We start from the raw sequence: 27,535 nt of genomic DNA on the forward strand, positions 1-27,535 counted from the left end.
AATGCCAAAGTAGCTGGGATTGTTATCTATCCTCAACCTCTCCCTGCCATTTGTCCCAGAGGAGAAGGGCTGTTTGCTCAATCAGAAGATTACATTTGCTGATCAAAGGATGAGGGGAATCCTCTCCAGCTCACGCAGCCCATCCACATGCAGATTTCGGAGCATGGCCCCATTGCAGCCCAGTGTATGGTGACAAAAATGAACTCTCCCTATATTAAGTCACCAGATGTAATCCTGACAGCAGCTCCAAGCTCTTGGTTTCCTCCTCCTCCTCCTTTTCTCTCTCTTTTCTCCTGCCTCCCTTCTCCCTTTGCTTTGATGACTTTGACAGCCAAGTTCTTGGAGAGTTACTCCAGGTTACAACGTGTCACCTTTAATGGAATTCAAAGCTTTAATTCAGAAAGTGGCCACTCTTGACCTCTGGCCCCGCTGCCACCCACTCTGCCACCCCCCTCCTTTCTTCATTGCCATGGAAATGAATAGCTGAGCGAAAAAATGGGAGCAGGCAAAGTCTAAAGCTTTTCACAGAGCCCCCAAAAGAAAGATGAATGAAACTCATTCATCACCGAGCAAGGGACCCAGAGAGCAAGCCAGAGGCAGAGCAAGCAAGGGAGAGAGACAGCCTGAGATAGAAAAGGTTACCTCATGCAGGAAGTTATGTGATTTGAAAAAGAAAAGCACAGGAGGTGTGAGGGAACATAGTTCACTYGCAAAAACTGTAGATTCCACCAAGAAAGATGCTGGTTTGGGGAGCAGGGGTGGTTTYCTCAGCCCCTTCCCCAGACAGAATTTCTTAGGAAAGGCATACCAGAAAAAGCACAGAAATTTGAGGGGAGAAGGGAGAAAATGCCTGAAAAAAATCTCAGTGCAAGTCTGAYGGATGGATGACTTATGGAGAGGAAAAAATATAATTAGAAACAAAGCTGTGKTTTTAGTGTTTAAAATTCCCTTCAGCAAATCCCCAACTTTAGAGAGAAGTATCTCTCTCCCACTGCATACACCTGCCTCTCCTCCCCATCACTTTGCTTGATTTGTCTTCATATGTGATATCAATCAAATACCAAAGCAATTTTTAGCATCAGGGAGTAAAGCACTTTAGAGGCAATAGCTTAATTCRCTCAGACACAGCACTGGTATTTCTGGTGAGCTCCTCCAATTTCCCCATTCCTCCCAACCTCACCACAGCTCTTTCTTTCCAGGGCATCTGAAACAGATGCACAGTAAAACARTAATAATTAAAAATATAGTCAAATGGCACCATGGAAAGGAAACATGATGGATAGGAAGGAAAATGTATTGCTGCTTGCTGTCTTACAGAACTGAGAGAGCTTGCTGATGCCAGTGACAGAAAAAAGGGACAAGGACAGAAAGGAAAGCCTGAAATGCAGCGGCTCCAAAGAGCTTATTYGCCTGCACCACTTGAAAAGGAGATAAGCAGGACAGCAGGAAGGCAAGAAGCTGTGACAAGTGATTCCCTAAACCCAGAATCTGTTGCAAAGGTATTAGATAGCAGTGTCATAGATTATACCAGGATATTTATATAATTTATGACTTCCCAGAATAAGCAGCCAGGATTCATCTCAAGCAAACCAAAAATTAGGCAGAAGCCAGCGGGGCTCTTGGGGATGGTTATGGRAGAAAAGCTGTAAAAGGGCAGATCTCAGCGAGAGGCAAATCCTTACCTAAGACTGCCTTCCAGCCTTATCCTGCCAGAGAAATAATAATGCAGGTCTCCTTTTCAGCACAGGCCAGTCCAAAGCTTGCCCATTAAGCAGAACTCAGAAGAGAGCCTACCTAGAGATTAAGTGATAACTCCAGGAGATAGCTGCCCCTTGCAGAGCGATTACCATTCTGAACCGTGAGACCCTTTCCCCTCCTTCCCGAAGCTAATCAGGCATGATTCTCTTTCATTCCCCCAATCCTTTCGCCACGATTGAATTCCTTTTCCTTTTTAGTGATCTAGTGAAAAGGTATCACCCAAGAGAGAGGCAGGAATCATTAAACTTTATTCAGTGTTCATTTCAGTGATACCAAGCCAAGCTCGCTGGGAATGACATGAGCACCTCTACCTTCACACTTCAGCTTCAGCTTTTGGTTCATCTGTTTTACCCTCCACCGTGGCTCACACACCTGCCCTAGACTGAGCTACCCTGAGATTCCTCTGTGGGGGGGAAATAGAGGCACACAAGCAGAAACATTCCACTAATACACAATATACAGCCTGAGAATCACAGTTAGAGGAGCCTGCTGCACTCACAAAGCCTTTTGAATAAAGAAAAATAGAACTGGCAACTTGTGCATGAATTAACTGAAACTGAAGCTGGCATTCTCCATTGCTTCCAAATGTCTCTTCCACAGCTATCAGAACACATCTATCAAAAAGGCAAGTAGGCACGGGTACCACTCCTTTTTGCCTGGAGAATTCCTGCCATTGAGGAGGAGTTTTTATCTTGCTGCTTATCCTGTTATTGGGGAAACAATCCCCCCAAACACAGAGGGCTGCTGAGACCACAGGTGCTGTTCATTGAAGCCAGCAGGGCACATTTCACCACAGAGGGGTGCCAGCACTGAAGGTACTATGCAGAATTGCTGCTACCCCTCTGTGCCTCTGATGCCTTAGGATTTTTAGTTTCTACATTTCATGTATCTGTATTCTTATATGTCTCCATTACAGAACTAAAAACTACCATTCTCCCACCTTGAGATAAAACAATTCCTCTCTGAGCCTGAATCCAAGGACACCTTGGTGCCTCAGAGCCCCAAAATATGGAAACAATAGTGAATTGGGGGAGCAAGTTTGGGGTGGTTGACATCATCACCTGAAGGTATCATTGGAGGGTTGAGACCCAATATGTTAATAAGACAGAACTTATAAAAGGTGAAGACCTCATGACTCAGGGTCCATTTTGGGTGTAGCCTCAGGAGGAGGAGGCTTTTGTCCACCCTAATGTACCAGGGGGCCTGTTAGGCCTGGATTAAAGTTGTCTGTTCTCATTCTCTTAAGTTTGTCCGGCCTCTGTTTCAGGTGAGCCTGATTTAGGCAACATCTCGTCCTTCATGAGAAGCAGCTCTGTCAACATGGAAAAGCCACAAATAATGCTACAGGCTCGAAGGCTGCAATATGGCTGAAGGGGAATAAAAAGAGGCCAAGAAACCCTGCAGCGATGCTCCTCACATCCTCAAACTTTGCCTCAACTTCCCCAGGCCTCTGTCCCACAGACCTGCTCCTCTTTCCTCACCTCTATGTAGCTTTGCCTACTCAAAGCTGGCCTGCAAACAGATAGAGGTCACTCAAGAAAGGTTTTGCTAATAATTAAAAAATCACTGCTTATTCAGGGCCTGGCAGAAGTTAATAGAATGATGCTATTYCACACAGACAGAGCAAACACAGCTCTGGTGTAACAAACTTGTGTTGCTGCTAAGAACAGATATCAGTAATATTTCAGTGAGGAGTTCCCCTATAATGTTCCTGTCTCTGGTGGCCTCAGGCTACAGCTTTGAATTGTAGTGAATGAAGATGTCTCTGGCTGATCCATGTGTAATCCCCGCTGCAGGGCAGCTCAGGTCAGCTCCGTGCTCCACATCTGTTCACGTTACGTGGTCAGATTTTGGAAGCGGCAAATTGCGCCACAAACGGCTCCACAGAGGTGGGAAGCCTCGTTTGGTCTTCAAAGGAACTTCCTGCAGCCGATTTAAAAACTTCAGTGGCCCAAAGATGAAGGACACCTGCATGTCATTAAGTACTTACTGCTGAGCAGACAGCTTTCTGGGTCACCATCTGTTCATCAGGAGCACCAGCTCCTGGCTGCCRGCCCCAGTTCAGTGCGCTCCAGGCTTTGAACTCCCAGCCTTGGCAGCTCACAATCACTCAAAAGGTACCAGGGATGGTTCTGATGGTTCTTCTGTGTTGGCAACACAAACCAAAACACAGCGTCCCCAGAGAGAGAACAATTCCACCAGGCACAGCTCAGTAAAGGCTGTTTAAGGATTAGGAGCTAATCAGAACATCCCATAATGAACATGCCTCTGTTTGTGGTATCTACTGCAGCCCTCCTAATCTCATCAAGCTGCCTGCTTATCTGTACWTACCTGGCTCTGGTAACACTTACTGTGTATGCTGTTTAAACAAAAATCCTCTCTCCGGCTAGGAAGTTTGCTACCTAGGCAACCGCTCACAGAAGAAAGTTCAAAATTAAGATGCCTTCGCCTAAACAACACAACTTGTTTATAACACTTTTTGTTAGCAATAGGAGGAGCTACCTGCATCAAGCTAGAGAATAAATATCACCTCTAGAAATCCAGAATTACTTTCCCACGGCTCCACAGAATTTAGATTTGCCCAATCCTGGCACTTCCAGGGGGAAGACCTGGAAGACCAAAGTTTTCTGTGTAAAGCTTCAGCCTTTTGCAGCTGAACCAGATGGTTCCACTACATGGACACAATCATTGAATCAGGCAAAATCAATCACAGAGATAAAACAAAAGGTAATGGCTCCTAATGTTCACCAGGGAGAGTGATGTTCACCAGGGAGAGCGATCACTGTGTAAAACAAAGCAGGACAAAGAGAGAACAGAGGCTGCTCTGAGGTCTGTGGAGCTGATGCAGTCTGCAACCACCTTCCACATCACAGGGTTACAACTTGTGCTTTCTGCCCCCTGTCCTCCCCACCCAAGCTGCATTACACATGAAAGCACAAGGACTGGCCCAGTTCCATATTCTCAGAGAGAGGAACAAACAAGTTTTCCCATTTGGGAAAATCCTTTTTGGTATTTGGATGTTTCAGAATCTCCTTTAAAAAAGCCAGCAATTTATTACAGCCACAGCCAGYGCTCAAATTGAACCTAGAGTTCAAAGCTGCTAAGCTTCTTCATTCCTCTCAATGAGAGGAAAATCAGCATTTCCTTCGATTCTGGGAACAGAACTGGTTTATCCACATGACTAGAAAAGCATGTGGTGCTCCCACGAGCAAAGGAAGCCTATAAAGTTGCCACCTCCTCCACGCCACCTAAACACAGTCTACCATATCAAAAATGCAAGTTTTTCTTCATTCAGATTCACCTCTCTAAGAGGTTTCACACAGCTGAGAGTTGAAGACAGGAAGGCAATGCTCRGATGGAGCATTTGTGCTTAAGAACCTGGGTTCCAGGAATAAGGGATGGCCTGCCTGTCTGCTAATCAGGAAAGTATTTCTTGGTTGGAAAGGAAAGCATGCACTTAGCTAGCATTCTATAGAGGCAAGGAGAAAAAACAGAAAAAAAACCAGACAAATGACCAACAAAACAAAAATTTGTTGCTTTTTTTTGAGTGTGCTTAGAAAGGAAAGAGTAAGGAATTCTCTACTTTGATGGAAAAGGATCACCAAATGTGGCCCTTTTAATTTCTATACTGCATGTTCCTCAGCTCACTCTGGTTTTCACATGATGTTTGACTCTACCAGGTTCACAGGAGCYGAGTTTCAAATTGATATGATAAAGGGCAGCACAAGAGGTGTRACTTCCAACGTGTCACAGCCTTTGTAGGAAGCAAATTGGCACCTAAATTACAGCATTTGCATATTGCAGTTAAAAAGGGAACTCAATTGCTTGCTAAAGCAGGACACATTTGCTATTTTTTAAAACACAAGCTTCTGCTTCCCTGACCTGCCCACATTTCACCTCTGAGAAGCTGAGGAAAACTCCTCTGTCAAGACAAAATGGATGTCCTCATGTAAAACCCCCAAGTTAGCTCCTTGTACCAATCTTCTGGTATCCACAACTCCACATTTGCCATTTACACTTCATAAGATGAGGGATCCACTGCCTCCCATGAAAGCTTTTGTGAAATTACCATCCAGCCTCCCACCATCAACACTGTAATATAGTAAATTAGTTTGTAATTGAATTTTTCTTATCATAGCTTTCCTCAGCAAGTTAGAGAGGCCTTCAGTGCTTGTAATTTGTCTTCCCCAGGAGATATTTATAATGTGGTTATCTGTTCCTCTTGAGTTTGTCAGGCAGACTAAGCTCTCTAAGCCCCASAGCAAACTTTCTCCAGACACTAGTTTGCTGCAGGGGTTTTTCCTTTTCTTTCTGTTTTGCATCTTTGGAAAATGTTGACACCAACATAGGGTAACTTACCCTGCTATCTCCTCCATCACCATCATCACCTTGGTCTGGGCCTCCCATGCATATGCCTAAGATTTSGTTTTAAACTTTTCTCCACCCAATTCCTGATTCCTGTGACCCCCCCTAAAAACCTTTGTAATCACTGCTTTCCAGCTACTTCCCACTATATAAGTTTCATTCATACATATGGAGATGGAAAGGACTAAACATGCTGTGCTAAGCCACTGGCATCATTATTTTCAGCATTGAAGCACAACAGGGAAAATGTCACCCAACCCTAAGACACAGAAAGGAACAGGTGGAAAGAGGCTCCCTGCCCTTTCCTGACGTCCTTCCCTGTTCCCAAAAAGGCAGAAAGAGGTCCTCGGCAGACTCAGACTGTTAATAATTATGCCAATGCTCAGTTAGTAATGACATTTGCAATATTTAACATTTTCCTTAAAGACTAAAGTCTAATTCTTCATTAATTTTTAAAAGAAAAAGAAATTAAAATGTATTTTCAGTCTTCAGCTTTAAGGAAAATACTTGAAAGTATGACCATGGGGTTACACTAAAAAAAAAAAAAAAAAAAAAAAAAAAAAAGTGTAGAAAGCCAGAACAAAGAATCCCATCACTGTTTTGGATTTTCTTCATCTAGCAATTTTTGGGCAAATATCCTGACAGGAAAGGGGGAGGAGTGGGGCTGTCAGCACCGTATTCAATGAGTATAATTACACTGAATTAGTGCTAACGGGTTTAGAGAGAGGGGAAGAAAAAATACTATTCCACAGAGTTAATATAAAGTGGGCTTTCATGTACATACAAACCCACAAGGAGCGAGCTGCTGCCTGCTGAGACCTGTTTGAGAGCCAAGGGATTGATCGGCCCCGGCCAGCCCTCGCTGGAGAGAAAAGCTGCACTTGTGAATTACTGTAAAGCAGCATTCACATGATTGATGGGTTTACCCCCAGCACCACATTTGTCTCCAGGATCCATTCTGTCCCCCCTCCGTGGCGACGGTGTGAATTAACCCCGCTCACAATGGCTGGCTGGATCCTGCCAGACCCATCCAAGCRCTCGGAGCTCCACGGAGCTTTCATCTCATCTTTCATCACCACCAGGAAATGGGAAGGGGATGCTATTGAACACCCAGGGCTTCTGAGGAGCACCAACACATCCACCTCTTCAGAAAGTATGCAAACTTTCAGCCAGCACACCATGCCTGGGAGCAGGCTTTGAAGGACCTCTGCCTCTGATCTGCCTTGCAAGTCTGGTACTATACCCACTTGTCCCAACATCCAAGGGACTGGGAGGCATATTTATCTCATCTCTTGCCTTTTTAACCCAATATGTTGTCAGCAGCAGACTTTTTTTCTCCTTTTTCCCCAATCAAGAGCAAGAGAAAGCCTGAGCTCTGCATGCARGAAAAGATCCAGAGACTCCACGTAATCTGTGATGGGATTTCTCCTCAAGGTTCGTGCACTGCAAATTAAAAGTAGCTAGAATGGCAAAGAGAATGGGGACAACAAGCAAAAATGGGCCCAGATCATGACCAGTTGAAAAAAACATCCTGAAATCTTTTGGATGGACAGTATGACACAAGAAGCTGGAATTCCATACAAGTCCAATCACTCACCTGCTTGGAACTGTCTCACAGCATCTCAGGAACTGCTTTTTCAGCCAGGAATAAATCTGTGTCAACTGCAAACTGCCCTGGGCTGCTCCCAATTCCCTGGAAGGTGCTACCTACATGAATAGCATTCTGTTTTCCTTCATGTGGCAAAAGGAATTTTTTTATTGCTTAAAAGAGAGGAGAAGCAAACCTCAAACAAACAAATAACAGCATTAATTACTATTAACTACACCAAGATTGCCAGACACAAGCAAAACATAACCTTCCTACACAGAACTCTGCCAAAGCATTTCACACTGCGCCATTTCATTTCTCTTGCCCTGGCTTTCCATAAAAATGTGTCATATCCTCCAGCACCTCCTGTGTACTCACAGTGCTGTTCTAGCCACAAGGACAAAAAAAAAAAAAGCATTGCCACCATAGTCATTGGTGTCCCTGCACTCCCACCACTTCTGAATCTCTCACAGTGCRGGAGCCCTTTTCCCCAGCCCCACCATCCCAACAGCTGTCCCAAGCTTGGAAAAAGGAAAAAGGTCTAAGAGCATGACAGTGCAGCTTGTTTTCCACTCAGTGTCAGGCTGGGGAGSTTCCCTGTGTGTCCTAGGTTTGTCACAGCACACACAAGAAGTTCTCTGTCCTCACGTTCAGAGCGCCCTGCAATTGATCCTTTTTGGTCCTTCCTTGGACACCATCTTCATTTGCCTTTACAGCCGTGGCAGATGTTCCAGGAATAACAAATCCAAATGCTCTGAGAGGTGTCTGTCTCTTCAGGAGCCTCCCCAGCCCCAAACAACCTGACCTCCAAAGAGGCAGATGCTCAAAGAGCACCAAATGGGGCCGAGCACATTTTAGCCACAACACCCAATTCTCACTTGGAAATTCTCTCACCAAAACGTGTCACAGTAACCAGGTCAGACCCTGTGCACCAAAAAACCCATACAAACGACAGCAAAAGCTCAGCTTTCTGCAGTGGCTGGGTTAAAAGATGAACACTCAGCATTCTCAGTGCCATATGGAAACYGGTGTCAGACTGTCTCCTGCTATGATAAATTTCCAAATTTTATCTGTGCACATCATATTAAGCCCRAAGGACAGCGTGCTCCATTTCACTGTGAAAAACGCTCTCATTTGCAGAGAAACTGATTTGTCCAGATCATTTTGACTTCTCCTGTCTCCTGTCCTCAGCTGCTGTGATTTCCCTGTTACACGTGAATGCTTTGTGCTCCAACACACACATGGAGGGAGGAGCATGGGATCAGTGGGAGGTTTCACTGGGACCTCACAGAGCTGCTGGCAGCCTTCAAACTACACCCATGGAAAAGCAAACCGTAAGACAATCATGCCATAGATGCTGCATGAGCTGGGGTGAACACCAGAGCAGTACAGTGCACATTACTGGTGTGTTTATATGGCATTGCTGTGCTAATGAAGCCACCAAATCCCATAAACCCACCAGACCAAGGTGAAGRCTCAGAGGCTGGCAGTTCTTGTTTCTACCTGTCATCTGACAAAAACATTTCCACTGAGCTCTGATCAGCACACTTAAACCCTTCCCTCCCCCACAAACTCTCTAACAGTGGCATTAGCAGCTGGCTGTCACACACAGGTGTGCTTTTAAGAAAGGCCAAGTTATTTCACTTTCCAAAGCCTTTGCACCCTGGAGCACCATCCAAACCAGGTGTTTTTTATCTCAAGTTCCACCTAAACAATGACTAACTTTTCTCACTTTGCTGTCACCCCTTCGTTTGCAGGMACAAACGCTCTGAAAGCCCCATCCTGAGAAGCAGGAGGTTATCTGCCACCTCAGCTGGCTCCTGTCCCTCCCGGTGTCGCAAAAACCTGTCACACATTTGGTCACTCACATGACGACAATGGCCACTAAGCCCTCGTGTCCATGACCAGTGCCCTCCATAAAAGCCACTTGAGCTCATCGAGATTAGGAACCAGCTCTTTCCTAAACCCAGCCCAATCCAGCTAACAGGCTTATATGGAAATGCTGAGAGGGCTGGCAAGGGGCAGTGCAGCAAACTTGCACACACCAGTATGTTAAAAGGGAAGAACCTGTCGCTGCTGCCCAGCTCAGGCTTACAGCTGCCTCTTTCCTCTTCGTGTATTCCTTTACAGATGCTTTTCTCTAAGATATAAATTTAAAATGGCTTGGGTGACTACAAATCACTGATACAAATCTTGCTCCACTAGTACAAAGAAAGAAAACCAGCTGTTGAAAACAAACCCATTCCATGCTTTCTGATCAGCCTGCCCTTCCTGCTCTCGACATGTGTTTGCCGAAGTTGATTTTCTTCTGCTAAAAAGATGCTGGCATGCATCAAAATAGAAAAAAAAAATGCAGAAAGATGTTTTGAGACTGTTGTGCCATCAGACACCGCTGTCSCATCTCCCTCACTCCTTCTGTGCACAGGAATGCAACCTGGGGACAGAGATCCTGCTGAGGAGCAAGMAAAATGTCCAAACCCTGCCATCCCCACCACCACTGAGCACGCAGGATGGCTCCAGAATGAAGGCTGGAACAACAGATTCCTCCCTTCCAATAAAAGAGTTGATCTGGGATTCCATGCTTTAAAAGTAATAACATCAAAGTACCTGCAAACTCAACTTACTGAGTTGTGATTTTCCAAAGTAGGAATCAAGAAGGGGAAGAGGAAGGGAGAGTAAACATGAATTTTGCAAATAATATAAATAATTCTAGGAGTTAAATGAAAGGCATTTTAGAAGCATAACTTAATTATGAGAAGTTAATGTAAAAATCATTCTCTGTGAGATGCATGAGGACYAAGTCAGCATCAGATAAATTGAACACAGTCAGACTTGAGGGAAAATGGGTCGTTTGCACAGGATATTTCAACTCAGGCAACACATTTGTTTTCCAAGAGTTGTCCATTTACCACAGCTGAAAAGCATCAGGGCAACAAATGAARTGTGCACGGGTGCAATTAGCTCACATTTCTAATCTCTCAAACAGCTTCCTGGAGCACAGTTTGCCCAGCTGTTAACAAAAAGAAAAAAAACAAACCACACATCCCCCTCCCAACAAAAAATTCTTAAATGATACAGCCAATCTAAATCACAACGAGCCTATATATGAATATACATTTATTTTTACATATATATTTAGTTACTTTAGTGGACTTCACATATTTCTGATCAGGCTTTTAGCTGAAATACTTGGAGGGAATTCTTCTATATTGAACAGATAACCAGTTTGGGAAGAAGTAGTCAGAAGGACAAATAGGATTTTTCAGCGTTTCCTCACAGGGAGGTACTGTAGGGGAGATTTTCCAATTAGAAATTCTGAGCTACAGTCTTGAGGATGATAATATAAGAGCCTCCAATTGAGACCAGAGCTGATCGATGTGAAATAGTTGGTGRTCAACTTCACCATTTTCTATAAAGGTGGCAGCAAGATAATTTTTATAAGCGATTTCTTGTCAGTGTAACCAATTCACATGGTGGCAATTAGTTTGAAGATTGCAGAAGAAAAATTCACCACGAGGAAGCCACAAACAATGAAAAATAATTCAGGAATTAGGAATTAGCTTCTAATTTCCMAAGTGAGGACTGTGACAGTTCAAACACAGAATTCTTTCACAGTCACTTGAAGCCTTCACACTACAGTTACCACCTGATTATGGGGTATGACCAGGAGGTCATCACCAGGGCTAAGAGAACCAGGCTTTAAAAAAAAAATCACAGAATGTGGGAGTCGCTTCTTTCTGTTCCCTGAGAGCTGTTMCCTTCAAAAAGCAGGCCAAGAACGAGCACAGATAATCTGAAACTATGCCAAAGTGSAATCACTGATGGTACTTCTGGTCACTCAGAAAACAAAGAGAAAATAAAATTACTTGGCAAATGTGGTTTTAGAATTTATTCACTCACTGCGTGTCTTTAAGAAAATGGAAATGCAGCCCAAGTGAAACTAATAGGAGAGAACAACTTTGGCAGGTGAGATGTAAAATGGAGATTAGGGGGTCCAAGAGCAAGGCTGAGGAACAGGGAAGCAAATAGGTAGTGACAAGTAATAAGGCATTCCYGGGAAACTGGAACTCCAGAGGAGCCAGTGGGTCCTGCAGACTCTCCTGGTGCAAAGGCAATGAGGGCAGAAAGGGAGATTGCACAGAAGTTAAATGGCTCCTCTGCTTCAGTTTTCACTTCCGAGCAGGGAAGGGAGACGTTTGCCCCAGGGTTATACGAGTAAAGAACATGAGGCAGAGCTGCCAGACAGAGTTAGGGGAAATAAAATAAAGCAAATGGAAAAAAAGAAACTACTTGAGAAATTTGATTGTAATACACTGCATTTGCAGAGCTGAGRAAAGTCAAAGGCAAGTGTAAACCAGACAGCCTGAAACAGAAGCCCAACAAACTAGAGAAGCCTAAAAAAGCACATATTTCACAAAGATAAATCAAGCCTCACTAACCTAGAAAAAGGCTTTAAAAAACATATCCTGGCTATTTTTCACTACATGTAAATTGTTCAGATTTTAAAAGACTTTGAAACTGTTAGGAGAGCTTTGTCATCTTGGGACAAAAGGCAAGGTCCTGTCACTCTTTCAATATTAGCCAAGGAAAAGAGACTCCCAGAATAAGTAAAATAATGATTTCTTCATACAAAAGGGAGATGTTTTAGTGCCCCAAGTACTGCCCAGGATCAGTGCTGAAGAAGGCATTTGTGAAAGAAAAGAATGGAAAACAAGGCCACAAAACATGCTGCCCACATAATGTGACCTTAACCAGCAACATGGAGGTCCTTGTCCTCACAACTACCCACGCAACTGGACAGCACAAATATCAGACAAAATTCATCCCAGACATATTGAAATCTAATGGGGAAAAATAATAAAAAATATATATATACATATATATTTTCTTCCATGCACCAATGACAACTGAACTAACTTCTAGACATCAAAAAATGGAGACAGATGATGTCACATCCCTGKGCTTAGCTAAAGAGCCAGGTCTGAATAGACAAAAGTTTAGAACAGAACTTCTAAAATATTAAACTGTAATATGGAAAAAATTATTTGACTGTGGAAATTATAATTACAGAATGCCAGGTTAAATTTCAACGAAATGTGATTGCTGAAATAAGGGCATGAATTGTGAGCCCACTTCGAAGTAAAGAAACTGAAATATTCTGCTGATTTAGAACAAGGCATGGGGCTGTAAAAGGCTCCTGAAAATGAGAAACATGAGAGAATGTGTAATATTTATGAAAGGTGACCTACTGCACTATTTAAATAGAAGAGAGATTAAAGCAAAGACAAGTTGAGGTTATGAAAATAAGGACATTATAGACACATGAATTCAAAATTAAGATTCAGGAAACCTCAGCTATTCAGGGTAATGAAAATACATCTTCAAAACCAAAACAGATTGCTTGTGGCTTATCTGTTCAGGGGAAAAGCCCTCTCAGACCTGCCACATTTAAAGCTAAGGAAGATGAATACTATTGGTAAAGAGTTTTAACAAGTCCACAAAAGCCTGGTTTTACAGAACTCGACCCACACTCTTCCACCCACTTTCAATTCTTGTATAACTGGGCTGCTACTCCCAGACCGTGGTCCATTCCTTGGGAAAAAMCAGGTCTAATTCCAAGACTGATCCAGCTGCTGCTACAGAAGCACTTTCTGCCTTCAACAATTCAGCTTTGCAAGGCAGCAAAACTGGGACCATACAGGAACCTGAGCAAGGAAACCAGAGTTCACCTGGGAGCAGCAGCTGCAGCTTGGAAGTTCTGCTACTCCAAAAAGTGTTTTTATATTAAATTATATTTTTTTAAACCTGAAGCAATAGAAGACAGATATAAATGAGATTAAAAAAAATGTCCCTTTCATTTCATACTAATCACAGTTAGCATCAGGCAGTGAAAACTATGGTTATTCTCTGCTAAGGGCACTAATCAAAGGCTCCTTTGCAACAGAAGCTATGATTATATGGGGAGAATAAGAAAAAAAGGAAAAAAAGTCAAAACACCACATCCTGTGAAGCAATTGAAAAGAACATGCATAAGTTTGGGGGAAAAAAATGAAATCAAACTTCTATTTTTGTTCAATTCCATAATAACAGTAGKAATAATTGTAAATAACAAATTACAAATTACTACATCTGCTTACAATTATTGTGTAACTAAAGAATATTATAATAACTTRCAATTATTGCAATTGTTTTAAATGTTTATGAATACTACACTAATATTCTAATTCTCAAAGGCATGCTATGAAGAAAATTTTAAATTGATCAGGAAAGGATAAATCTGAGAAAAAGGATAAATTGCTCCCCACTGCTTTATCCGACAGCACTTATTTGCGAGACACCATGATCATAAAAATGCCCCAGTGAGCAGCACCAGCATCACAGGGCATCGTGAAGAGCTCAAGTGGGCACAAGTTCTTRTTTCCATCCTCTCAGTGCCCATTAAGTGCTTCAAATGTTGAGATATGACCTAGAATTCCACTGAACTGGAACGGAAATCATGGATTCAGTAACATGAAAATTTCCATTTTGATAAGCCTTAGATGAAATACTTCAACCTTGATTTTTCTTGGCTTAAGACAGATAATTTACACTCCACAGACTTCTCCTGCTTTGAGTTTTTTGTTTGTTACAGTTTAAATGAGACAAGAAATTCCCACCCACAATTACTTGAGAAATCTCAGTTGGTAAAATCCCAACTGGAATCAGAGCCTTATTGCACACGCTGAAAGTGTCAATGCATAAAGATGTGAACTTGTCATTTATAGCACATGTTGCACAATTGGTAARACTCAAGTTATCTAACACATTTTTGCTGTACATCCCTACACTTCTGAAAGTTTCTCCAAGAAGGGACTTGCTTTTGGTGAGTGTGTAAAGCACAAGGTCAGGGCAAAGTGTCCACACAACTCTTTTCCTCTATAAAAACACAAACCTGCCATGCCCACTCAACATACACAGCAACAGCAAGAGTGCAGCAAAGGACTTTCAGAAACAGTTGTAAATAATTCAAACTAAAATACATTATATAACAATTAAATGAACRAAGTGGATGCTGTTACATGCCACCTTTATTTTTTTTGTCCTTTTTTGGTGTGGTACTGTTCARCCTACAATTGTTCTCAAAAGCTCTCACCCTTTGGGAGAATTAGTGCAAGATGCTGTATTTGGGCACGGAGAAGCAGCCAAAATAGGCCAGGACCATGAAGGGCATTGTACTACCAACGAACAAGAGGAACTTTTAAATTTAACTCAGTTGCAAAACACTGGAAGTGTCTATAAATGTTGTTGAAAGCAGCTTTAAAATAACTTTTCTAGATCAATATTATGAGTAAGAGGAAGAAGTTCACACACTTCTCCTCCCATTCGCTTCCCTTTCTGAACTTCAGACTTTTTTCCCCATCAAGAAAACGTAACCAGTTTTGCAGGTAGTTACGGACAGAGAGAGAAAATGTTCCCCTCTCTCTGACATTTCTGATTTCAACCGACTTTACAGATGTTAAGTCCAGAACATTTCTGCCTTCAGAGATAAAACCAAAGGTTGATCCCAGTGGGAAGTTGGCAGCCTCCACCTCTTATCAGTATAAACTCAGAACCTTCACAGCACCAAATTGTTATTGAGGGAGAGATTTGACCACAGATTTTGCACAGCCCAGACTCTGCCTTGGAAAGGTATGGTTACTAACATGGACTAACAGAAGCAGTTTACCTTGGAAAGTGGAAAAGAAAACCASCTCATCATCAGTTTGACTTTTACTTAAAAAAAAAAAATTAATACAAGAGCAGCTCATGCTTAAACAGGTGTCCAGAAAAACACCAAGTGAAGCTGCCAAACGCCCAAGGTAAATATATTGCTGTAAAACTTTACACAAGAGATTTCATCCYTACCCACTCACAAAGGCCATGAACACATATAGTGTCATCAGAGAGTTTTATTTCCACTAATTGCATTAAATTTATAAATGAAGGAACAATCAAGCAAAGATTTCCCACATGYTTTTACATTTACTTTGTCTAAGTAAATCCCACTGCTCTCAGTGAGGTAGCTCAGATGCCAAAAAAGATGTTCCAACAATGCACAAGATGTGCAAAGACCACATCTCACATCAGAAGCAATGGAAAGAGAAGAGCACCTCTTAAAACACACATACACCTATCATCCCAGAAACCACTCAGTATTAATGATCCTAAAATACAAACTAAAACCCATATCCCATTTAGTGACAGGCTCTTGAGCTAATAAACATGAAGGGAGAGGAGCTTGCCTTTCCTTATTCATCACACCCCAAACATAGCTCCCACGGTATTTGCAAGCAGAGCAAAGACTGGATTCCATGCAGATACTCCAACTTAGGCAGCYCATAATCCCTGCAGCTCCTTACAAATCCTCTGCTGGTGGATGGTCTATTTGGGATTAGCACCAGGAGGAAAATGAGATCAACCTTGAGGCTCCTCTGAGCTCTGCAGATCTCCGGTCAAACCGGCCAGAGGATCACCGTGCCATAACCAGCTCCCTTATGGGTTTCTGGTTTGGTTTGTTGGGGTTTTTTTTTGTCCTTGTGCTGCATAAATCAGCCCAGAAGAGGAGGAGGCCCAGAGCACGGAACAAGCATGCTAATGCCATATCATACCAACTGCCAGCAGCACTCACACACGCTCCTGCCAAATAATCACTTCAGCAAACATCAACGGTGGAGATTAACGACAGCGTCTAACAACACGCAAATCGCACAAGAAACACRGGCTGGAGGGACAGCTTAGCAAAGCCAGGATTTAGGAAAAGGAATGATGGGAAGTTCCCGAATCAAAGCTTGCAGCGTTTTTCGTTGACTGCTGAAAATCCTATCTGTTGGCTGGGGGATTTTTTTTCCATCCGCCCATCCCTGCTGCGTATCAGCCACAGCCAGACTGGATTCTAATAAAAGCAAGTGACTGTTGTACAAAGGAAAACATCTTCCTGACCTCTGGGAAGGCAGAAATCCAAGCAAACAACCCAGCAGTCAGGTGGCACAATCTATTGGGAGGCAACCACAGCATCCTAAGGGATTTTCATAACCAAAAASCAAGCTAAGTCCCTGCCATAGAAAACTGGGTTTCCAGGTGAAACCATCCTAGGAAGAAAAAGAATTTCAAATTATTTCTGTTTAATRTGATGGGGTGGGAAGGCTACTTTTAATAATATAACTTTTATTGTTCAAACTAAAGGACCAAAGCTTGTTCCCACTAGAATTAAGGCAGAATATCAGAACAATCTCTTGATTTATCTTTAATTTACTGAAAGATGCTTCACTTCAAAGGCATTTTCAAATGAAAGCAATGAGATTTTGCTGCAAGAAGCACATGAMATTCACAACTATGTAGCAACATTACAGCTCATTTGTTTCTTGTTTTGAAGGATTTGTTACCAAAACAAAGGAGGGGGTACTTTTTCTAAATCTTAGACTGAATTATATATTCCTTATTCTGATGAAGCTCTTGCTGAAGCATCAACTTTGACTGAATAATGTTTGGAGGATGTGTGTCTGGTTAAATATTAATCTCTGCTAGAGAAGAAGAATATGATTTCTAGTGAGCTGAAAAAGAACTAAATGTTGAAATAGGAGCTTGGTATGAAAACAAGCTGTGACTTTGTAGTACCACTGCACAGACATCACCACATCAGAACTGCYATCCTTCTACCAAGGCTATTTCTAAATCACTTCCTATTCCTACTTTCAAAGACAACAGACTTTTCTTAAGAGATCCATCCCTCACCATCTGAAAAAGTGCCTAAATGAGCCTTACAGAAACGTTAAAATGGGCATTTTGAGATAATGTCACTCTTCCCACACGCTGTAAACCTGCTAAAAAAACAAAAGACACAACACCTAAAATAGTTATCTTTAAACACAAAATTTTTGATACAACAAATATCCTTACACAATGTATTAAGCACATTTTGGATGCTCCTACCACAGAGAAAAAGATGCTACAGACTGTGAGCCTTCTGTTGTTGGCTACAGATGGGTGCATATATTTGCACTGCACTACTAAGGCTCCTTTGCACTCAGAGATACATGATGTGTGAGGAGTAGAGCTAAAAAAATAAATACATACATAAAGGAATCTGTTGTTCTAGGGATCCAGTCGAAACAAGGAAGCCTTAAATGCAAGAGTCATATCATCTTCAGTTGGTTAGGAAACTAATGCCACTGTTTGCATGGCTCTGAKGAGGGGAAAAAAATAACAAAACCAAACAAAAAACACAGGAACAAACCAGGTTTTGTGCCATATATCCACTGGAATTGAATCTGAGAAGTTAGCTCAGTTATTTCTGTGTAGGGATGCTCTGGCTTCCACAGATAAATATATATATATACTGTTTGTGTCAAGACACAWGGAATTCCTATACACTCCTGGAGTCAGATTATTCTGGGGCTTTTTGCCTTTTTAAACCTTAGGCACATAATAGGCAACAATTTTGCAATTAGCAAAGTCAGATGATGAAGACAACAGCAAAAGTTGTCTCTGTGCCCTGATGAGCTCAGATCAAGACCAACTTTGCATCCAAGCCTAAGTCTACCTCCATCTCATGGTTCTGTGCCTGTCTCCRTTGCCTTCCCAAAATATCTGAGTGTCAGCCCAGATGTAGGGAAGGCTTACWGAAGGAAAGCAGAGCCCATCCAGCCTTGTCTTCCCTCCCAATTGTCCTGTCTGGTTTTACTCCAGACAGGAGAATTTTTGTACAGAGAAGGAGTTGCTACAAAAATATTCTTTGAAGATGGCAAAAATCCTGTTTCATGTATGTGATCAGCTACCTCTAGACCAGTGTCAAAACAAGCATTTAGACTGGGCTATTAGAGAATTTCATCTCTTTTTCTTCCCTCCCCACAGCCATTTGAGGATGTTTCCATCCACGGCTAAATAGGGGATGTTTACAAGGTCCAAGCTATGCTGAAGCTGTCTAGAAACTAATGAGGAAGGAAGATTTTTATAATGCTCTCATGAAACATTTAATGAGCTCTGAAATAGTGCTGGCAGGCCTCAAAGGAGAAAGGCCCCGTTTAAAACTGAACTTTGCAGTTTACTAAATGGCAGCGTGCTGGAGCCCCAAGCACTATTTATTTTCAAAGACTATTTTTATCAGAAAATCCCCGACTCCTGCAATGCTCTTCTGCTCTAAAAGTCTTTCCCCCTCTGTTGCAGCTGCCATGAAATCAGTGGCACTTGCCAAGCAATGCGCTCCAAAGGCCCAAAATAACACATTAATACTTTTTTCTTAATGCAATGGAATTGGATTTTGCCTCAAATATAGTTAGCTCTACTCCTCACCTCCAGAGGTCATAACCATTGAAACCAGAACATGCCATTCTGGGAAGGGCTTTTTTGAGGGATGGTGAGGGTGCAAATCTCCTGGCTTTATCAGTTAATGCAGCTCACTCTTTATTAYATTCACATTCCCCCTTCTCAACTCCCATGAAATGCCCACAGCTGTGTTCTCTCAATCTTCAGCCTGAAAGACACAAAAAAGCAGCCTGCAAGACTACAGCTTTTCAAAAGTCACTCCCACACGTTTAAACAAGTGAGGAAATAAAGTTAAAAAGGAAGAAAATCATCACAGTGCCACTTGCAGAAGGTAGAGACKGATATTTCAAATGGCACAGAGATTCTGTTCCTCAAAATAAAAGAAGGTGAGACATCTTGGCCAAGGGAGTGTCTAGTTGGGTGAAGTCCTACTGACCCTTTTGACCATGATAAGACTAACTATTGCTGAAAACACAAACTGAACTACTTTATTACCACCACCTGCAACAGGTCCTTTTAAGTCTTCAAGGTCCTTACTTTTCACTAGGGGAAAAACTGTAGGAGCCTGAAGAGGGTCTGAAAAGTACTGATGGACTTGGCATCACCAGATCAGTTCTTTATGGCAACTCAGAACAAGCAAAATTTTAAGCAGCAAATTCCACTCTGACTGCCAGCTCTTATGTGATGGGTTGGATGAAGCTCCTGTTAAAGGTAGTGGGACTAAAGAGTTTCTTYAGCTGATGACCACTTCTGTTCGATGTAAAATCAATGGATTGCAAAGCATATTTAAATTTAAAAAAAAAAACAAAAAAAACCAAAAAAACCCAAAACAACTATATGTTCTTTATTTAGTGCCCATTACCGTTGGCACAGATAACAAGAAGTCAGTCCCCTGAAATGCAGTGATGCACAGGAGATTTGTGTACATACACAGCCTTTTCTCATCTGCCTTCACTGCTGCTGTGTCAGTCCACAGAGACACCTCCACCATTCCTGACGCAACCACTCTGCTCTGTGGGTTATTGTAGTGAGACAAAAACATCCACATTACAGAAGGCATTGCTGGCTCCTATAATTCCATTTTTCCACAGTGCTTCTGCTGAAGAAATTGATGTCAGAYAACTGACTCAGATTTCCCCCAACTCTCCTCAAACACACATTGAGCACTCGACAATGCCCACTTTTCTATTTCCCTCTCCACAGCTCCATTGGAGAGGACCCTCTGTGCATTCAGAACRGCACAATGAAGAATGATTTCCAAAGCATTAACTTGGAGCCATTGAGACTTGGATGTTTTCAAAATGACTCTATTGTGCTCAAAGGATTCTAGASTACCCCAGCTACTCTAGAAGAGAGTCTTTTTCCCCTTTTCTCAAAACATCCATCCCCTGAGCCATCCCTGGAGTGCATTGTTGGGGCCGATTCCTTAGTGCAAGCAAGTTCCATCAGTCAAAGCTCAACAGATACAAATAATATCAGGATATGGATATAAATTAGTGCGACAGAGCCTAAATAGTTTTGACAGGTTTAGTAAGTATAGATAGCGGCACAGAATGCTRTTCCTGCTGTCAGACATCAATATGTAGACAGAAGATTGGGGGCACCATGGAAACTCGGCGACATAAGAGTGGTATTGATTGGGTAGAAAACGAGCCTGCAATTTAAGCTTAAGGCTGCCAGAGATGCCAAGAATGGAGAATGACCTCCAGCAGTGAGTTTTCAGCATAAGCTCCCTGTGAACAAGCCAGTCCAAGAAGGATAAATCAGGGACAGGCTCACCAGGGATGTGGCTCAAACCAGCGCCGGCTACCCCAAGCAGATGAGAATCACTCTATGTGTGCACGCGTTACAGTGACCTAGTTTGTTCAAAGACAGCATTTTGTGTGGTTTATTATGGAGYCCCGAAACAAAGGGATTTCCTCAATTAAAGTCCTGAAATGCATCCTCTGGACGAAAATGCTTTTGATACACTGATCAGCAAGAGGTTGTAAATATCGAGGCAAAGCATACATTGTTAAAGAGCAATTCCCACAGAAAACGCCACAGTTGGGAATGTAGGTAATGAGGGGGCCTGAACAGAGCAGAAGCAATGAGCCATGCCAGCTCCATCCCTAATGCCCCAGCCTTACACTAAAACACTTGTTTTACCACAACACTAGCTAAATTGTATCTTCCTTGACAAAAAACCCCAACCCACACACACACACACAGARAAGAAAAAAAAATTAAGTTAAATAAGTGTATTTTCAGAGATCCTGGAAAGGATTATTTTTAATTGTTGTCAAAGGACTCAGGAACAGCCCTTCCCACAATAATCAAGAAGAAATTGAGGACGTGTCAAGGAAGTATCTTGCCGGAGCCACGACTGCTGGAAGTTTGCTAAGTAATAATATTCACATTCGTGGCAGAAAGATTAATCTACAGAAAACATCCATCAGCACAGCTGTGTCAGGAATAAGATAAGCCTCCAAAGTGTCCCYAGTGTCAGCATGGGCGTAGGACTCAGGCATATGGCACTGGGATAGCAGCACTATGTTTTGTAATACTATAGTAAGACAAACCTTCTGCTGGCAAGGATGTATCAGCCACAGACTGCATCTCAAATAACTGGGGTAGACATCTGGGTAATTGCAAAAAACCCTGGGTTTTTAGGCCACTTCTATACTGCAAAAAAATATTTACCATTTGTAAATGAAAGATTTGTTGACGGCTTCTCTTTTCCCCCAAAGGAGCTGGCTCGTGAGCTTGCTAAAGCCATTGAGTTTCTGTCCTTGAATTTCACCCAAAGCTTCATACAGAAAAAAAATCACTGAATAGTTTAGCTTAGCCTGGAGACAGGAGTATATTAAATCTCCACTTTCCTTCTCTTTAGCAAAAGTTATGCTAAATTATGCAGCAGGATTTTTTTTTTTTTTTTTTGCTGCTTTTTGGGGTCATCTGTGGGAGTTTTGGAGATTTTTTAGTCCAATGAAGTCCCTTCTCCATGCACTTCCAAATTTTCATTCCTATAGCAAATGAACAAATTTTGTCACAAATACACCAGTTCCTTTTCCCCTTCAAACTATTTCTTATGATCAAAAGTTTAGACTTTTTTTTTTGTGTGTTCTTATTCCTTTGCAAGGAGGAAATTGAAAAAAACAAACACACAGAAACGGTAAATTKGTTTTGTAATCCATCAAAAACACTGCTCAGGACAAGTAAAAATCAAGTATTTATCTGTAACAACTTGAAATTTCCTTCTCTCTTTCTCTCTCCATCCCCTTCCCTCCTTCTCCCTAATACAGTCAGTTACACACACAGTCTATTTCTTGTCAAAAAAAGGTGAGCTTTGCTAAAAAAAAAAAAAAAAAAAAAAATCAATGCTCAGAGGGAAAACAAGGAAAGGGCAGAGAACCCGCGAGTTGATGAGCCACAGGTAAAGCATTCCTCTACCCTAATACAAGTCATTTAAAGCAAAAATTTAAAACACCACTGTCCATAATTGCAGGGTTATCTCACAGAGAAAGACTGAACTCATACCACAAACACTTCCCCAGTGCTCCCAAGAACCAAGCAGTCTCTCGGGTGCACATCCTGGGAGCCAGCTTCCCAGGGTGTCACTACATTAAAGCCCAACATGCATTCACCACCAAGGCAAAGACACTGGCAGTGTGGCACAGAATGGCCACAGGAAGAAGTAAAAGGAGCAGATAATAACTTTTCCCCTATGAAAAGTTGCACTTTCAAAAATGAGCGAAGAAAGGAGGGTAAGGAGTTATAAGCACCAAGGCTGGAGACCGTGATGCGTTTGCAGAACAACATATACGTTCAACAAAGAGGAAACTATGTTCTCACCATTGCTAACTCAGATTTTCTCCCAGCCTATCCCTCCTGAGGAAGAAGACACAAACGACTGCAGTTTTAAATAAATCTATCAGCACTTGCTAGATTGACTTGTTTCGCCAGAAGTAAACTAAGGATAAGAAGGCGAAGTCCTAAGAAAAATGTAAGCCGAATCGTTGTGTCTGAAGGTACAATTTAAACTCCTGAGCCTCAGCCGGGACACGGTAACTGGGAGAGCTCCTGGCACACGGTAACCGGGACTCGCAGGGGTCACTTCGCTGCCTTTCTGTCCTCTCGAAACGGAGCTGCCCGAGTACTCCTGCCTCYCCTTCCCTGCTGGGTCACCTCACCCACCGCCAGCCCTGTCCCCTTCACCGTGSACCGGCATTTAAACGCTCCGAGGGACCGGAGCGCCGCGGCAGCGCTCCCCTCCCGGCACAGCGCTCCTGCCCCGGGTCTCCAGCCCTCACCCCCGCCTGCCCCTCGCTCAGGTGTCCCGGGGRCTCAGGTGTCCCTCTGTCCGGCCACCCTCCTGCCGGGACAAGTGTCCCGGAGCCACGGCAATGGAATAGGAGAAGCGCTTCCCACCCTGCCCCGGGGAACAAGCGCTGCAAGCACCACATCCCTCAGGGAGAGCCTGCTGGGGGTGCCACCCCTCGGACAGACCCCGGCAGTCCCCGCCGCTGCCTCGGACTTACTTGGGACTGCAAAAAGCTCCTCTCCCGCAGCTGAAAGGGGCGTCCCCGGTAAGCAGCGGCCGCTTACTGCCGCCGCGCAGTCCCCGCGTTCCCCACGGACGGGCTCGCCGGCCGCCACCTCACGCCCCGGCTCTGTCTCTCTCCCGCCGCAGCTTTCTCGCCGAGATTTTTATACTGCAGGCAGGGGAACCTGATCCGCGCTCTGACTCGGCGGAGCCCGGGTCTGCGGCGAGGCGGCGAGAGGAGGGAAGGCAGGCGGGCGGCGGGGCAGAGCGAGCGGCCGCGCTGCGCCCTCGTGTGAGGCGGAGGGGGCGCGCCCGCCGGGCGGGTCAGCAGCGGGGCAGCCTCGCCCCCGCCGCGGGGCTGGGCGGAGCTGGGGGCGGGACGGACTCTCTCCGCTCCCTTCTGCTTCGTTCTGCCTTGTTCTGCCTTGTTTCGCTCCTTTCTGCAYCGTTCTGCTCCGTTCTGCACCGCGGCTCCCCGGAGAGGAGCGCACCGTGTTTGCTCGCCCAGGCAGCTTGCACTCCTGCCCATCGCCTGAGGGCAGGGAGAGGCACCTCGCCCCCASCCCGGCCGCCTTCGCAGGTACAAAYGYCCAGCGCAGCTTTTGCTGTCAGAGTTTGGAGAGCTCTAACTTGGCTGGCTTTCCAGCTTGTTTGTTTTGACCGCGGTAGATTGGAAATACTGCTGGGGAGTGGGAAACTCGAAAACAAAACTAATAAAAACTGCAAAACCCAAAGCCGACCCCTTTTCCCCACCCCACCCCCCCCAAACACCCCAGCTTTTTATTTCACCTTGGCCTAAAACAGCTATTAGAACAACTTTTGCCATGGCGTTTCAACACTTCAGGTCATAATGGTTGCTGGAGCTGTATCAAGGCTTTCATTTAGAAGCAGGCTTTTCCAACTTTTAGGTTCATTACATCCACTGAATAAGAGTGTTCCCCAACCCACAGCTTAATTTAAAACTAGGTGGACTTGTTCCAAACTCCAGGCAATTTCTGTGTAATTCCCTCTCCCCAGAGCCAGCCTCTGCCTTCACTTGAAAGACTGGGCCCATTCACTGCTTRGGTCTCAGCTGGGTTTGCAGCTCGCAGCTCCTGCTCCAGCTTTGCACAGAAATCCAGTTCAGATTCCCCTCCTRTTTCCAGAGGAATGAGCTAAAAAAGTAATTTGTCTGGCACCGTACACATTGCATCATCTAACACCTACCATCTGTGACAATGAAAAGCACTGTGCAGCCAGTCCCAGYGCGGGCAATTGCACTCACCTGGAGTCCTTCTCAGTAAAGTAAACTAACCCTTTCCATCCACACCTTGGCATCTTCTTTTCATCACACAGTTATGTGTTCAGTCCTGGCATGGCTCTTCGGGATTTGCACCACCGGCAGGTTTAATGGCGCTGATGTCATTTAAAACAACAATTTTGATTTGCAGCGTAAAAGCGATGGCTTGAGATGGAGGGAATATCCTTTCTAGCAGCTGGATGAGTGGAAAGGAGCGCTCAATATTCSTGTTTCAGAGCATGCAAGGCTGAATGAACGCTTGAGAGCCAGCTTGCAACTTCCTGAGGGCTTCTCGGTGAAATCCTGGCGGCATGGAGCTAAGCACGGCACGAATCTAGAGAAAGAAACTTTCCATCAAAAAACACCTGGTAGTGGTTGACACTTTTCAGACCCAAGAAATTCTCCATGTAACCACTATAGCACATTTCAGGTGATCAATCCTGGCTGAGTAACAAAGTAGGAAAGGAGAACAATGGCTGTAAGTTCACCTTGATTGAAACCAAAACAGATTGCATCAAAATGGGTCAAGAGATTTCTTACTTTCCTTACAGAAATCTGAGTCTTAGCCGAAACACTACAAGYTTAGCATTTTCATAAAACAGTGTAAACTTTCTGCAGAAAGCAACTGCTTTTCACAGAGTTGATGTTAGAAGCCTCATTTTGCCACTAAATTTTGAAAGCAATGTCAGCCAATAATCTTTGACCAAATTTGCTCCCAGATTTTTTCCACACCGTAGCTCAGACATTATTTTCATGAAGTTCAGTTTATGTGCACAGTATGATATTTGACTCAGAATCTCCAAAATAAAACTGCAAACAAGATTAGCAGAGCTTCTCAGGGGACAGATCATTGTTCATAGCACCTATGGCTGGAAAAGGGAGTATCTCCGTTTTTGACTGCCAAAAACTAAATGTGTTTTAATGGTCATATTATTTGTTTCAATGGCACCTTGAGGCTTAACTGAGGTTTCCATTGCAATAAKCACTGTACAAATGCAGAAAAAAATATTCTTTACCCCAAATTTCTCGCTGTGTTGGATACCCTTTGTGTTAATGGAGTGTAACACTTGAATTTCTTGACTGAACTTTTGGTATGAGATAGAACTCAGAAAGCCACAGAAGAAGATGAGATACAGCAGTCTTGAAAGGACCAATGTAACTTCTTTTGCCAAGAAAAAGGTCACAGCTATATGCTAATTACAGGTTCCCAGTGGGAAAGGGCATGGAAAAAAGGGATAGATGGAAGTTAAGCTATGACCATCTACTTTCACAGGGATATTTTCCTTATTATAAGAACAGTAAGATTGGAGAAGCTTAACTGTCTCTCCTGACTTTTTTTTCTCAGCCAATGATACATTTRCTACATGATCTCTGGAACTACAGACTAATCAACATTTCTTGTGACATACAGTAAAATTACTGCTGAAAAAAAAATGCTTTATGACCATTATTTTTCTACTCTGAATGCAAAGATAAGCTAGAAAGGAGAATTTGTGCACAKATTTTCAGGGATATTTACCTTTAGAATCCTCAACATTTGTTTACAGCTGCTGGTTCCACTCTGATCAAAAAACAGTGGTGAGGAACAGACTGGCAGCTCTAGAGGTTCAATTTCTGTTTTGATGCACTCTCTGTTTCTTGAAGCAAAAATGCACAGCCTAATGGTTGAGACAGGGCTGAACTGTCTCTGAGAGAGGAAAAGTGAAGGTTAGGGCCATCACAAGCTGTGAAGAACTTCTGATGCCACATGCAAGTGCTCTCAGAAACAATCCAAAACCATCATATCCTGATTGAAATCCCGATTCAATCAGTAAAAGTTTATAACAATATAGGGGAAAGACACTTGCAGCTTTAGATACAGTTTTTGTCAGAATGCAGAAAGAAGCCCATAGTAAGTTCTCTTTAACTAAGTGTTTTTTTCCCTTTGGAAAAACATAAACACCAAGTTTTCTCTTTGAAGCTGTTTTTTTTTTTTTTTTTTTTTTTTTTTTTTTTTTTGTTACCTTTAGGTAATCATTTCACAATCCACCTGAAGGAGATAGCTGGTGCTTCTAACAGTAGTTTGTGCTTTTTTTTTCCAAAGGTGGCCTTAGAAAATTCTGACTCTAAAGTTCAGAGAGCAAGTCGGAGGATAAGGCTTTATGCAATTTCCTCTCAAGAARAGCTTCCCTGTTTTCGGTGCCACTGGTGAGTGGGTTAGAAGGTCAGCTGGAGCTGAGCTTGCCTTGTTTGTCTCAGCTCAGCTGTAAATATCAATTTCTTTCCCTGCCCTCCCCAGCCATCAGCACCAGCAGCTCCAGGAAAACGTAATGTGATTCCAGGAAAGCACAGAAAAGAACTCCACAACACTTTAAAGGCTTTTTCACCTTTTGCTCCATTGTTGTTCCCGAGCTATTGAGCCTGCCAAGCCCTGGCAACTGAGTGCCCTGCATCCCCACACCAAGATCAGATTTCCATTAGTGATACTGAATTATTTAGTGGATGCATTGAAGATTGAGATCAACTACTTCTGAGCTGTGTTTCCTCTCACTCTATCTTTCATTTCAAGCCCGCACAATATCATCACAGAGGCTATCAATCTCAAAATTAGGGTAGAAAAAARTCCATGGAGTTCAGAAGTAATAATTCAAAGCTTGCTCTCTAGTATTAAAGTAATCCAGCATGTAAAAAATCCGATTTCCCAGATGCACGTGGAAGTCGAAAGRGAGAGAATGAACCCAGAGGAGTTATTCTTTCATGC

The 27,535-nt window shown here is 43.2% G+C and overlaps 1 protein-coding gene across 1 annotated transcript in view; it reads right to left on the bottom strand.

The window, feature by feature from the left end:
• The window catches only part of PTN (pleiotrophin), a 68,808-nt gene extending 44,996 nt beyond the window's left edge, over positions 1-23,812 (bottom strand). Inside the window, exon 1 of the mRNA XM_057374477.1 lies at positions 23,512-23,812. The gene's annotated coding sequence lies outside the window, so the exon portion shown is untranslated. The remainder of the gene's footprint in view (positions 1-23,511) is intronic.
• Between the last annotated feature and the right edge of the window lie 3,723 nt (positions 23,813-27,535).

This window comes from Malurus melanocephalus, unplaced genomic scaffold (genome assembly GCF_030028575.1).
Source record: "Malurus melanocephalus ecotype Western Australia unplaced genomic scaffold, MMel_1.1 scaffold_226, whole genome shotgun sequence".
Classification (NCBI taxonomy): domain Eukaryota; kingdom Metazoa; phylum Chordata; class Aves; order Passeriformes; family Maluridae; genus Malurus; species Malurus melanocephalus.